At 34.0% G+C, this 14,425-nt stretch overlaps 1 pseudogene; it reads right to left on the bottom strand.

Annotated features, from left to right (window-relative positions):
* LOC120084854 (U-box domain-containing protein 34-like) overlaps positions 1-14,336 on the bottom strand; it is a 36,765-nt pseudogene extending 22,429 nt beyond the window's left edge.
* Positions 14,337-14,425: the final 89 nt, after the last annotated feature.

Raw genomic sequence — 14,425 nt, forward strand, 5'->3', positions numbered from 1 at the left:
TATATGACTGGACCACGAAATATTTAGTCTTGTTATATAATGTCTTTCATGACAGAGACTTTCATTTCACTAGGATGACCATAGGTAACATGACCTTAATCCTAAGTGAGTTGGGAACTTCTGCCTATGAGGGCGGTTCTTTGATTTGCATGGGAGTGAGTGGCCAGATCGCCGACTCAAACCTACTACTTTGGAGATTCGTCTGATTGGAGAGCTGAGAACTCAGCTACACAAGATAGAATTCACTCATTCCTTAAAGTAGGGGTAAGTAGATAAATTGCTCCCTTAAGGACTGATTCTAGGGCTTGAACAATGTGGCGCCACACCTTCTCTTAGCCCGAGAAGGGTTTACTCATATTAGGACTATGATATATTGTTCATTAGAGGAATAAGTGGTACTTAAGGAGTTAGATGTAATTACAGGGATAAAACGGTAAATTGGCCCAGCTGTACTTATGAACGATTTGTGAAGGGTCATCGTATTGTTGATTGGTTATATCCAATAAACACAGAAATATATCTGTAGCACGAAGAATGCAGCTATCGGTCTTTAGTGGAGTGCGCAGCAATTAACGGATGGTGGATATCGTGATTAAAGAGTTTAGTCAGTGATTTACGTATCGTTGGAGCTTCAAGCTACAGGTCCATAAGGTCCCTTTGGTAGCTCAATGGATTCATGTTGAGAAACAGTTTTTGGGTTAGTTTAAAGTATTCAAATTAACAAGAAGGAATTTGATTATATATGATATATATAATTAAATTGCTTCAATTATATGTGATATAATTGAGTTGATGTATTAGATTCATTAATTAGAGGAATTAATGTTAAATGTCATAAAGGAGAAAAATAACCATGGTTTATATATTGCATGAGATGTGATATTAAAACTATAGGTTATGAATATATTATTTATTTTTAATAAACCAATTATGGGATAATTGGTTTCGGTTTTTTCTCCTAATAACCAACTTAGTGGGAAGTTGTGCTTAGTTATGGTAATTGATGGATAAAATGAAAATCGGTTTCATTTTTTAATAATTGAACGATAATCGAAAGTGCATTGAACAAATAGTTATACGATAGCTTGAGAGAGTAAACCATCGTGCATCGAGTTTTCTATATGATAGTTGCTTACTTCTGAACAATCGAGTACCCAAGTTTATATGATAGACTCCTGTCTTCTCCCACTTACTCGATCATCTACACGATCATTCAATTCATCCTTCCCTCTACCAAACCATACAGAGCCCACAACTCCTGGATTCTCACACCTAGAATACCAAGGTAGTCTCGTGGTGTTGTCTACTTCCTGTTTGAGAGTCAAGGGTCGAATGTTACTCGTTGCTATTCGAGGATATTGTTGAGGTGTTGCATACGTGCTGTTGAACATTTGTGTTGTTGGATTGAGGAAATACGAGAAGAAAAGGTTCTTTAAGGGTATGTTCACTGGATCTTCTGTACTTTCACTTTGAAGCATGCTATAATTTAAAGTTTATGCATAACTATTGTTGTTTGATTGTAAATGTGTATATTCTATCACAATGGGGTTTGAAACGATCTGCTTCCGCTCACTAGATCTCTTTGTAAAGAGTTCCTTCATCCTGTTGGTTTGAGGATTGAGTTTTTGCTTGCTGCTTGTTCAAGGAGTGTTCGAGTTCTTTGACGCGTTCATGAATGAGTTCGTTGGAGGGATTATCTTGAGGAACTGTTCTTCAAAGGTATAATCTCTTATTCCTTTGTTTTATTTCGAAAGCATGTTGTAATTTAGTTTCTGATGCATAATCTATTTTATATGACTGTAAATGTATGCATTCAATCACAATGGGATTTGGACGATCTGTTTCCACTCAAAGGTTCTCTGTAAATAGAGCTCCTTCAACTAGGACATCAGATACTATTATAAAGTGCTACAAAGTGGGTCGCATTCGATAGTGTTACCAGAATAAGGCACCCAACCTTATTCATATACTATAGACCATTTTGGCTATTTACTCAAACTTGATCCATCTTTATGTTGCCACATAAAGTTCAAGTATTCATATAATAGCCATGGATCTTAGTTTATTGGATTTAATCTTTACAAGTGCAATTTTCATATTCAACAACAATTTTATTGAATAGACGTCAATAATATCTTTGTTGATAATAGAAAAGTTTAACATTATAAACTGTGAGTTTTAAGACATACAACTCAACAATCTCCCACTTGGACTAAAACTCTAATGGATTTTACATATATACAAATATATACAATGTTGAGTAATGATATAGTAAATATAATAATACAGATACCCAATATTATCACTGTCTATCACTATTTATCACAGAAGAAGACAATAATAGAACCATATTTAATTATTTAAATTCAAATGCCCGATTTCATAAAAAAACCACCAGTAATGGTGATAGACATATTAATACAATTCAAAACAAAAGAGGGATAAAAATAAAGAGATAGAAATTGATGAAGAAGAAACTAAAAGCTAATGCTTTGTAGAAGAAAGAAAAGAAAAATAAGAAAAATAGAATAAGGAATATATAAATTTGGTGTAAAATTTTGTGAAGAAGAAGAAGGAAAAAAAAACACATTCACAAAAAAAAAAATTGTGAAGAAGAAGCATACCTTTGGATCGAAGATGAAGCAGAAGTGAGTTGTCGAGATGAAGAAGATGAAGCCACAGAGATGAAGTCGATGGAGATAGTGATGAAGAAGAATGAAATCCACGAAGAAGGAAGAAATCGACGATCATATGCACACAAAATTCAAATATGTATGGATTACTGTTGGTCCTTTTTTTTTCTCTATATTTATTAAATATTTGCATATTATTTCATTCTTAACAATTTCCCTTGGTCAAACTTTAAAAAGTAATTAAAAAAGTTTTTTCTTTTTTAATTCAACTCTTGGAATGTGGATGGGAACTTGAATATGTATTTTTAAGCACTTTTTTTTAAAAAAAAATTATTTCAATAAAAATTTGCTTAAAAAAGCTACTTAAAATGATTTTTCATTGCGCTATATTCAAAAGTGTAATCATAATTTTTTTTTCTTACTACCTATTTATGAAGACTTTTGGCTAATAACTTAAAAGTCATTTTTTATTACTAATCTATCTTTGAGGAATAGCTTTTAAGTCACTCAAAGTTTTTAACATGAGAAAAAGGAACTTCTGATTGTCAAAAATCAATTAAAAAGTATTTAAATCCCCATGAAATAATAAAAGTAAGGTTAAAATAACATTTTAATTCCTATACTTTGAAGTTTGTTCAATTTTAGTCTCAATTTTTTAATAAATTTTAAATTAATTTTTTTCAAAAAGTGCTCATGGAAAATTTGAATTTGTTTATTTATTTATTTATTTTGAAGAAAAAGTTGCCAAACAATGAGCAATTGGATTGACAAACATGACTAGCCCATTCCATCTTTGCTTGTCCAATATAAAAAATGAAATGAACTTATAAAAGAATGACACAATAACAGAAAGAGAATTTGTACATAATTGAAACAAATGATGAACAAAAATATATATATCCCAACTTTATATACATAAATTACCCACCCTTGGTACTCAAAAAAAAAAAAAAAAAAAAAAAAAAAAAAAAACAAAACAAAACAAAACAAAGAAAGAAAGAAAAAAAAAAAAGAAAAAAGTCTTCCCTTGAACATCATACCAACTTCCAATAAAGCAAGGTTTCATCCTCACATTTGATCATTGTCTAAAGTTAAGCTCTAAAACACATATTCTGTAATTAAGTTCTTCTTGGGCTATCAAATATGTTATGAATGATAATTAATTTGTGTGGTCAACCTTCCTGCCTTCAATATAACATTTCAAAAAATAATAAAATAAAAAGTTTATGTGTTTATCTTTTTCACAATAAAAAATTAGTCGACGGATTTCTCGAGCTGTTGTACGATTGCGGAGATGAATCCATCGCTCCCTGCAATAGATTTAATATGAATAACTAGATAAGAGTGTGCTTGAAAGTGATTTTGACATCATCTAATGAACTTATGCTTGATCGCATTTATTCATCAAAATCATTATGTTTGAAAGGACACAAAACCATAAATTTTTCTATACTACGGGAATAAGGAAAATTATCCATACTCTCTCCATTTATTGTGTGCCACATCAACATCATTTTAAAATTAAAATAGGGTCTATTAGAATTTATGAAGATAAATCTATGGTGTGAATAAAAGGAGTATGATACTCCTGTAGTACTAAAAATTTTCTTGACACAAAATGGGTTAATGTTTATTTAAAGAATACTTCAAAAGTAATTTTAAGAGTCCAAAACTTAATGCCAAATTAGTTTTTTGTTAGAATACTTTTTAGAGCTCTACATTTTTTATAAAAAAAAAAAAAAAAAAAAAAAAAAAAAAAAAAAAAAACCTATTTTTAAAAGGGGAAAATAAGGTTAAAAGTAGTTTTCTTCGGAAGCAGAAATTCTTCTCATGAAAGTAAATGATAATGCAATGTTAAACTTACCAACTGAAGAGAAACTTGACTGCTGCTGCGAGAAGGGCTTGTGTCTCCATCAGTGTTGGGTGCATTTTTCTTCTGCCATAATTCTTAACTTGTTAAGCTCTAGAAGGATGACCTTCCCAAGATCCGGCCTATCTTTACGTCTTAACTCAGCACATTTGAGCGACAACTTAGCAAACGACAAAACTTCTTCAACAGGCCAATCGAGGATAGCTGGATCGACAAAGCTTCTTCTGCCATAATTCTTAACTTGTTAAGCTCTGGAAGGATGACCTTCCAAAGATCCGGCCTATCTTTACGTCTTAACTCAGCACATTTGAGCGACAACTTAGCAAACGACAAAGCTTCTTCAACAGGCCAATCGAGGACAGCTGGATCGAGAATATTTTCAAACGTCCCCTTCTCGATAGCTCTTTTGACATGGTGAGTCAATCCCGACTTTGAAGTTATTAGTTGGAGAAACATGATACCTAGCGAGTATATGTCGGATTTCACACCGAGCATACCGGTTTGTTGATACTCTAGATAAATGTAGCAAAATGTTCCAACAGTTGATGTCATTCGATATTGTGTTACGCTATCAGCAATCGATGGTGGTACAAGCCTGGCCAAGCTAACATCACTAATCTTAATGACAAAGTTACGATCGAGCAGAATGTTAGCTGGTTTTAGATCACGATGCACAAGAGGCTCTGGCTTTGTTTGATGCAAGAACAACAATGTTGTTCCAATTTCAGCTGCAATTTTGAACCTAAGTTGCCACAAAAGCAGATGCGTGTTTCCTTGTCGCAAAAGTCGGTCTTCTAAGCTCCCATTAGCCATGAACTCATACACCAAGCAGCCGTACTTGGGGCAAGCTCCAAGGAGGAGAACCATGTTTGGATGGCATATACAACTAAGTACTTCTACCTGTATGGAACGGTTATCTTTCAAGTCAGTTGATAAAGTTCCATATGGTTCTAATTTTCCAGAAATTGTATGCTTTTATTCATTTTAAAATTGGCTTGTACACTAGAAATATTTAGCTGAGAGTTATGTTTGGTAACAAACCTCTTATTTAAACAAAGATCGTCCTTGAGTCACATCCGGACGTAGAATCTTAATGGCAACAAGAGTATGATCAAGATCACACTTGTAAACAGGACCACATCCTCCTTATCTGATCCTACGAGATTCGGAAAAGAACTCTGTTGCCGCTTCGATCTCCTCGATTGTATACTTTCTATACCTGATATTATCAGTTTGTGTCAATGCATCAAAGGCCTTTTTCTTCTCTTCAGCTTCTTTGAGTGCTTTCATTTCAGCCTTCATTCTTTTCTGTGCTTCTAATTCTGCAATTCTTCTAGTTGCTTCAGCTGCCTCAATAGCTGCTTTCGACTTTTCCTTTTCTTGTTCGGCTAGTGCCAATGCAGCTTCACCTGCCAATCTCGCCTCTTCCAATCTTTGTTCTTCTTCCAATTTCCAACGTTGTAGCTCAACGACCTGCATCACAAACCATATATATGATTGCTGTAGCAATTGAAAGTAGGTCATGATGCACATCAATCAATCGACATCTCTTACCTTCTGTTTTGCTGTAAGAGCTTCCTTGCAGGCTGTACTGTACATTTCCATGGTTTGCTTGAGTTCTAGCTTCAGCCTCCGCATCTCAGCCTCAACGTCTTCCTGCGCACATTGTATAAAAGTTAGAGACAGTTGCAAATATAGCAATGAGACCCAAAATATCAGCAGATAAAGCACAATGCAAAAGAATTTACAGATATAGCAAAATTTAAATCCAACTCTAGGAGTTTATCAATCATAGACTATATAGCTAGAGTCTAACATCGATAGATTTTGTAATATTTGCAATTATTTAAAAATGTAGTTAAACACTTAATTATTTCCCCTGAAAATGTTGTCCATTACAATTACCCTAAAAGTTAATATAAAAACAAAGTTTTATAATGTAATCTCACAACTGAATCCTATGAATATAGATCAAAGATATATGCAAAGAATTTGTACTTCTAAAACTCTTCATGGCATAAATTGTATGAAAGAGGCTCTGATCATCAATATAAAAGATAGATATCCACAAGAATTACAAAAGTGAACGAAACCACTGATAACAAAAACAAGTAGCTCAGAACTTTACCATAGATTGTGATGAGATAGACAGTCTGTCACTATTTTGCGAGATAGAAGAGAATTCAGACGGAAAGTTTATATCGACCGACATTCGTCCCAACTGTAGAGACTCAAAGCTGAGAGTCAAGTCAAGATCTGTACTGCTTAAAATTTGTGGTGGTCGCTCTTCCTCCCACATCTTGACTGCCATAAAGTGAAGGAAATATATGATCGATGCTCGGTCTTCCCAAGCTAACAAAAGTTATATCTGAATCTTGCATAGACAAATCTCCATATGATGCTTTGTAATTATATCCTTTCCTTGTGAATGGGGACCTGCTTCCAACAATATTTTCCTCATCACTCTCCCTAAACATAATCAAGTTTTTCCTTTTGGTTTTACTACTACTTGAACACCATATCTTACTAAAAATGTTGTATTTTTCAATATTAATAGCTCACGTGTTAAATTTCATGCAATTTACACATACGGGTAGAGTACTAAGAACAAAAGATTAAATATATAATAGCTTACCAACTTATTGACTTAAGCTTATGAGTTTTGTACTAGTTTAACATCAAATCATACTAAAAGCGAGCACGCATACAAGTTGAGTACAAAGAATGAAAGATTGAATATATCATAGCTTACCAATTTATCAACTTAAGCTTATGAGTTTTGCACTAGTTTAACACTATATCACACTAAAAGTTAGCTCATGTACGAATTGAGTGCAAGGAAGAAAAGATTAAATATAGAATTAGCTTGCCAACTAATCGACTTAAGCATATAAGCTTTTGATAGGAATCAAGTAGAGATTGTTATTGAAATTAAACATGAAAAACATAAAAGAGTACGATTCTAATCTTCCTCCTACTCTAGAGGAAAATACCACACCAAAAACATAGAAAACAGATAAGTCCTTTTCCATTTTTATCCTTCGTCTCACAAGTATATATTACAAGTAGTCTAACATTACTCCCCTGCTTCAAAATTCAACTTGTTCTCAAGTTACAAAGTAGGAAATTGACAACAAAAATCATCCAACACCTCCCCATATAGCCTCATGAACTAGTAAATCCTTTCCATCGCACAAGGACCTCCCAAGCCTGAGTATACGGATTATGCCAATAACAATAGACCAACTTTGGTTCAGTTATCCACTCAAATAAGCCAGTGAATAGTGGTGAAGGACAACAATGAGGACCCGCTAACTTCTTCAATCGAGAAACATGAAAAACTTGGTGAATAGTCCCTCTATCTAGTAACGCTAACTTGTAGGCCAATATTTCTACCCTTTGGTGAAAGTTTCTCATTGCTTTTTTTAGCCAACAAAGTCTCACAATACGGTCCGATTTTCAAGAACACCCAATCACCCACTTCATACTCAACCTCACGCTGCTTCTTATCAGCAAACTTTTTCATTTGATCCTAAGCCACACGTAAGTGCTCTATGAGAATATTGAGAGTAGCATCCCTTTCCTTCAGTTGTTTATCCAATGTAGAATTCAAAGTGCTCGAATTCCAATAATAAATTAACGGCAGAGGCAATCTACCATACAGTGCCTGAAAAGGAGTGAGTCCTATGGAAATATGGTAAGTGGTATTGTACCAATATTCAGCCTAATGCAACCACTTGATCCATTCATTCGGACGCTCACTACAAAAAAAAAAATGTAAATATGCTTCTAAACAACAATTCACGACCTTTGTTTGTCCATCCGATTGTGGATGATAAGCTGAACTATGGTTCAATCTTGTTCCTGTAGCACAAAACATCTTTTACCATAAATGGCTCATAAACACTTTATCATGATCAGAAACAATGGATTTGGGATATCCATGAAGTCGAACAACCTTCTTTACAAAGATATCAGCCACGCTCTTGGCTGTAAATGGATGTTTCAAGGCCATAAAGTGGTTGTATTTTCTCAATCTGTCAACTACAACCAAAATAGCATCAAACTCATTAGCTTTCAATAACCTCTCTATAAGATCCACAGAAATATGCTCCCATAGAGCTTTAGGTATTCCTAATGGCAATAATAAACCAGCTACACTCATGGCTAAAGATTTATTTTGTTGATAAATCAAGTGGTTCTTTACATATTTCTTCACATCATTTTCGTTCCTTCCCAATAAAGTTCTTCAATTAATCGTTTATACGTCCTCGAGAATCCCGAATGACCACCAAAAACAGAATCGCGATATGTATGCAAAATAGTGGGTATCATTGTGGAAGTCTTGAAAAGAACTAATCGATTTTTATACTTGAGAACACCATGATTCAAAGTGAACCATGGAACACTACTATCATCCATCTACGATAGTTGAATAATTTCACTCAACTTGGGATCCTTTTCTATTACAGCACGAACAATCTGAACATCAAGGATTGCAGAAGCTGACAAAGAAGCAAGATTGATCATTGGAGGAACTCCTGGCAATGCATCAACTACCTTATTCTCAACCTCCAGTTTGTATTTCACTTCAAAATCATATCCCAACAACTTAGCAATCCATTTCTGATGTTGAGGTTGGATTACCCGCCGATCTAACAAAAACATCACATCTTTCAATCCATTCGTAACACAAATTTATGTCCCAATAGATAAGGTCGCCAAGGTTGTACAACTAATACTACGACCATTAACTCATGTTCATAAATCGACTTTGCACATTCCATAATATAAAAAGTCTGACTATAATAAGCTATTGGACATTTATTCTGAAGAAGAACGGCCTCAATTCCATGACCAGATGCATCCGTTTAAATTTCAAAAGGTTGTGTAAAATCAGGCAATGCTAGTACCGGCAATGTCACCATGCCAGTCTTTAATCTCTCAAATGCCAATTGTGCTTCAGTGGTCCATTCAAACATTTCTTTCTTCAATGATTGACTTAGAGGAGCAGCTAAACTTCCATAATTTCGAATAAGTCACTGGTAATAAATTGTAAGTCCCAAGAAACCCCTTACCTTCTTAACCATGGTTGATGTAGACCATTATAACATTACTCACAGCTTTTTAGGATCTGCCTCAACCCTTTTTTTAGAAATGAAATGACTCAAGTATTCAACTCTATCATATGCAAATTGATACTTCTTCTGATTGGCATACAATTCATTCTCCTTCAACACTGAAAGCACCAGTTGTAAATGCACTAAATGATCTTCTAAGATTCTTCTATAAACCAAAATATCATCAAAGAAAACAAGGAAAAACTTCCTTAAATACGGTCGAAACACCTTATTCATCAAGGCTTGAAAAGTGGATGGAGCATTTGTCAAGCCAAAGGCATAACTAAAAATTCATAATGGTCTTCATGAGTGCTAAACACCGCTTTTTCAACATCTTCATTGTGCATCAAAATTTGATAATATCTCGACTTTAGATCAATCGTTGAAAAGTAACTAGCCCCATGCAGTTCATCGAACAACTCTTCTATCATCTGAATTGGAAACTTATCAGAAATTATCACACTGTTCAAAGCTCTATAGTCAACCCAGAAACACCATCCCCCATCTTTCTTTTTCACCAACAAAATTGGGCTTGAGTAAGGACTGACACTTGTACAAATAATGTTGACATCTAACATTTCTCGAACTAACTTTTCCATTTCACTCTTCTGGTGGTAAGCATATTGATTCAGAAGAACATTTACCAGTTGAGCTCCAGTTTTGAGATGAATGTGATGCTCAATTCCTCATTTTGGAGGAAGTTGCCTTGGCCACTCAAAAACATCCAAGTACTCCTTTAATACCTCCACTATTAATTCCCTTAAAAGTTACCACTTCATCAATTCCATACCATTCTGCCAAGGATACCTTACCTTCTGTCCTTCGACATTCAATTAGGTAAGCTTGGTCATTCGATTCCCATGACTTAAATAGATGTTTCAAGCTTACCCTGGATTTTGTCAAACTTGAATCTCCCTTCAATACAAATGAATGAGCACCTTTGTTGATTGTCATGGTCAAATTTCTCCAATCCACCTTTGTTACCCCCAAAGTGAATAGCCATTGCATCCCGAGAATCACGTCTACACTTCCCATCTTCACGAGCAAAAAAATCTCATGGATAACAATGGAAGCCAACTTCAACTCAACATTCTTACAAATTCCCTTCCCTTTCACTGTCTTACCAGTACCCATAATAACCCCATAATTGGAAGTATTGAGCACTAGCAACTGAAGCGTCTCAACTACACGTTAGGAAAGAAAATTATGCGTAGCTCCACAATCAATAAGCACAATCACCTCCTCCATACCAATTGAACCTCACAGTTTCATAATGTCTGGATTAGTCAAGCCTACGAGGGAATTCAGAGATAACTTAACCACTGGTTCCAGTTCCACCATCGTCTGTTGCAATTCCACTATCCTTCCTTGTTCCTCCCCATCATCAAACACTTTGAACTCTTCAGCATTATCTTGAAGAAAAAGAATGTGCAACCCGCATTGATCCCTTACCTTTACAACGATGTCCAATTGTGTACCTTTCATCATAGTGAAAACAGAGACCTTTCTCCCGTCAAGCCTGAAATTCAGCACTGGATAGTCGTTTTAACAGTCCCCCACGTCGATTTCCATCTAGTACTACCCCACGTAATGTGATAGTTCTCATTGGAACCACGTCGATCAATTGCTTTTCCTCTTCTTTCTCTGTAACTTGAATAATAGGAGGTTGGGTCTTACCATCTAAGACACAGCCCAAACCAGCGACTTCTTTGTTTTCAACAAATTGACCACAAATCGTTCCTTGTTTTGTCGAACGGAAACTTTCCACCAAACGTAACTTCAAATCTTGCCAACTCTAAAATGGTTCATGTTCTTCCATCTTAAGATACCAATCAAGCGTTGCTGATTCGAAGTTAATAACTGCCACTGTTATCTTCTCCTTTTCCGCCATTGTGAATCTGAAAATATTGATCTACTCAAAACAACCATGAATCCAAATCGGTACCATCAAACACTAGCATTTCCATTTTCTTGAACTTACTCAGATCTTCGTCTCTTTCGTATGAACCTAATTGTGGTGTTTCCCCTATTTCTTTAGTAGTCTTTCGATTAACACTTGGCCTATCAACCACAATGCACAATGCATTCCCCTGAATGAGGACGTTTCAAAACCACTTCAGACGCTAAAGATGTAAAAAAAATTTGTATTTCATCTAATGTTTGTTGCTGTTTTTCAGCTTGGACATTCAAGCATTCAATACTTTTCGTGAAGGAAGTAAGACTTTCATCCATGAGCGGCAATTTCTGAAATTGACATTAATCTCTTCAATTTCCTTATTCGTCGCCTCCAAGCATTCCTCGAATCTCTTTTGTGCCATCTTACCTAATTTTCCCAGATAGAGATCTCTGATACTAATATGAAAGGAATCAAATAGAGATTCTTATTGAAATTAAGAGTGAAGAACATATAAGAGTACAATCCTAATCTTCCTCCTACTCTTGAGGAAAATAACATAGTAACACCACATATATACCCACTAACCGTCTTTTGTCCATCGACTCTCCAATAACTAACTCCTTCTTTTCCCTTTTTACCCCTCCTCTTATAAGTATGCATCATATCTGGTCTAACAACTTTCCACTAATTTAACACCAAATCAACACACATACGAGTTGAGTAATACTTGATTGTAGTCATCTCCATGTAGGCCATCATTTATCACAGGGGAGACAAAATAATAAACTTTTTTTAAAAAAATCAAATTTTGTTGCCACATGGCATGTTTTTAAGTGGGCTACATGGAGATGGGTGCAGCGTAAGTATTTTTCAAAATTAAATATATCATAACTTACCAACTTATCAAATTAAGCTTATGAGTTTAGCACTAGTTTAACACCAAATCATATTAAAAGAGAGCACATATAGAAGCTGAGTACAAAGAGCAAAAGATTAAATATATCATAACTTACCAACTTATCGGCTCAAGCTTGTGAGCTTTGCACTATTCTAATACCAAAACATACTAAAAGCAAGCACATATACGAGTTGAATACTAAGAATCAAACATTTATTTGAACCATGTAAAGGGTCCACACTAACCTCATGAAATTAGCCTCGTCTTGCGATTTACTAGGCACATCAAGGGGTGACTTATCCAAAGACACTGCTAACAAATTCAATATTAGTTCCATAGAGAATATTGAGACAACCTGTGTATTAGGTAAAAGGAAACTGGCTTGAAACAAGTTACCTCTTGCACTTGTAGAGTGAGTGACAGGGAAGTGGATGGGAACTTGAAATGTGGATGGGAACACTTTTTTAATTCAACACTTGGAATGTGGATGGGAACTTGAATATGTATTTTTAAGCACTTCTTTTTTAAAAAAATTATTTCAATAAAAATTTTCTTATATATATCTTGCATGTTTTAAAAAGCCACTTAAAATGGTTTTTCATTGCAATATATTCAAAAGTGTAATCATAAATATGTTTTTTTTTTTTACTACCTCTTTATGAAGACTTTTGGTTGATAACTTGAAAGTCTTTTTTTTTTTTTGTTATTAATCTATGTTTCAGGAATAGCTTTTAAATTACTCAAAGTTGTTAACATTAGAAAAAGAACTTCGGATTGTCAAAAATCAATTAAAAAGTATTTAAACCCACATGCTATGAAGCACAGATACTTCATGTGAGGTAAAGAATCAGTATCAGACACGTATCGGATACCGATACTTCCAGATACTTCCCAGATACGTATCTGACACGCGATTTGATGTATCTATAATTTCATATACTTTCCAGATACGTATATGACACCTAATTTGACGTATCTATTTCTATGCATTTTTTTAAAAGAAAAAAGACACGTAATTCATCTAATCTTTCCCAATCTAAAATTAAGTAACCTATTTAAAAAGCTCACTACTCAGTCCAAAACTAAAAGAAAAATAAATAAATAATGGACCAAACCCTAAAGTAGAATCATCTAATCTCCATCTTTACATTTGAGTCCCCACAAAGTCCACCAAAATATAAACCATTTGGATATCTTCAACAATAAGTTCTTCGTTTATCTTCATACTTATCTCTCTAATCTTCTTCTTCTTCTTTACAATATGAATCACTTTTTTATTGCATTTTATTAACTATTATACTTCAACTTTTTAGATGTTATTTTTTTTGTATTGTATTTTAGTGTTTGTATTCTATTTTGTGCTATTGTTATTAACTTGTATGCTAAATTTATTTATATCCTATATTTTTTAAAGAAAAATAATGTATCTTCAACGTATCAGTATCCTCATTTTTTTAGAAATATATATATATTAAAAATATATATATAAATGACGTATCCTTAGACGTATCCATATCTTAGTTTTTTAGATATTGACGAATTGCCGTATCGATCGTATCCGTATTGTGTAGCTGTATCTGTGTCTGTGCTTCATAGCCCACATGGAATAATAAAAGTAAGGTTAAAATAACATTTTAATTTCTATACTTTGAAGTTTGTTCAATTTTAGTCCCTATACTATCACAGTGTTCATACTATCAATCTCGTATTTTAAGGTTCGATTCCCCCATCCCACACTTTAATTACAATATCTTTCTAAAAAAAAATAAAATTAGTCTCTATACTTTCAATAAACCTTAAATTAATTTTTCCAAAAGTGCTCATAGAAATTTTGATTTTTTTTTTTTTTTTTTTTTTTTGAAGAAAAGTTGCCAAACAATGAGCAATTGGATTTACAAACATTACTAGCCCCTTCCATCTTTGCTTGTCTCATATAAAAAATAAAATGAAATTATAAAAGAATGGCACAATAACAAAAAGAGAATTTGTACATAATTGAAACAAATA

This window comes from Benincasa hispida, chromosome 9 (assembly GCF_027475165.1).
Source record: "Benincasa hispida cultivar pf3 chromosome 9, pf3_genome.v1.1, whole genome shotgun sequence".
Lineage (NCBI taxonomy): Eukaryota > Viridiplantae > Streptophyta > Magnoliopsida > Cucurbitales > Cucurbitaceae > Benincasa > Benincasa hispida.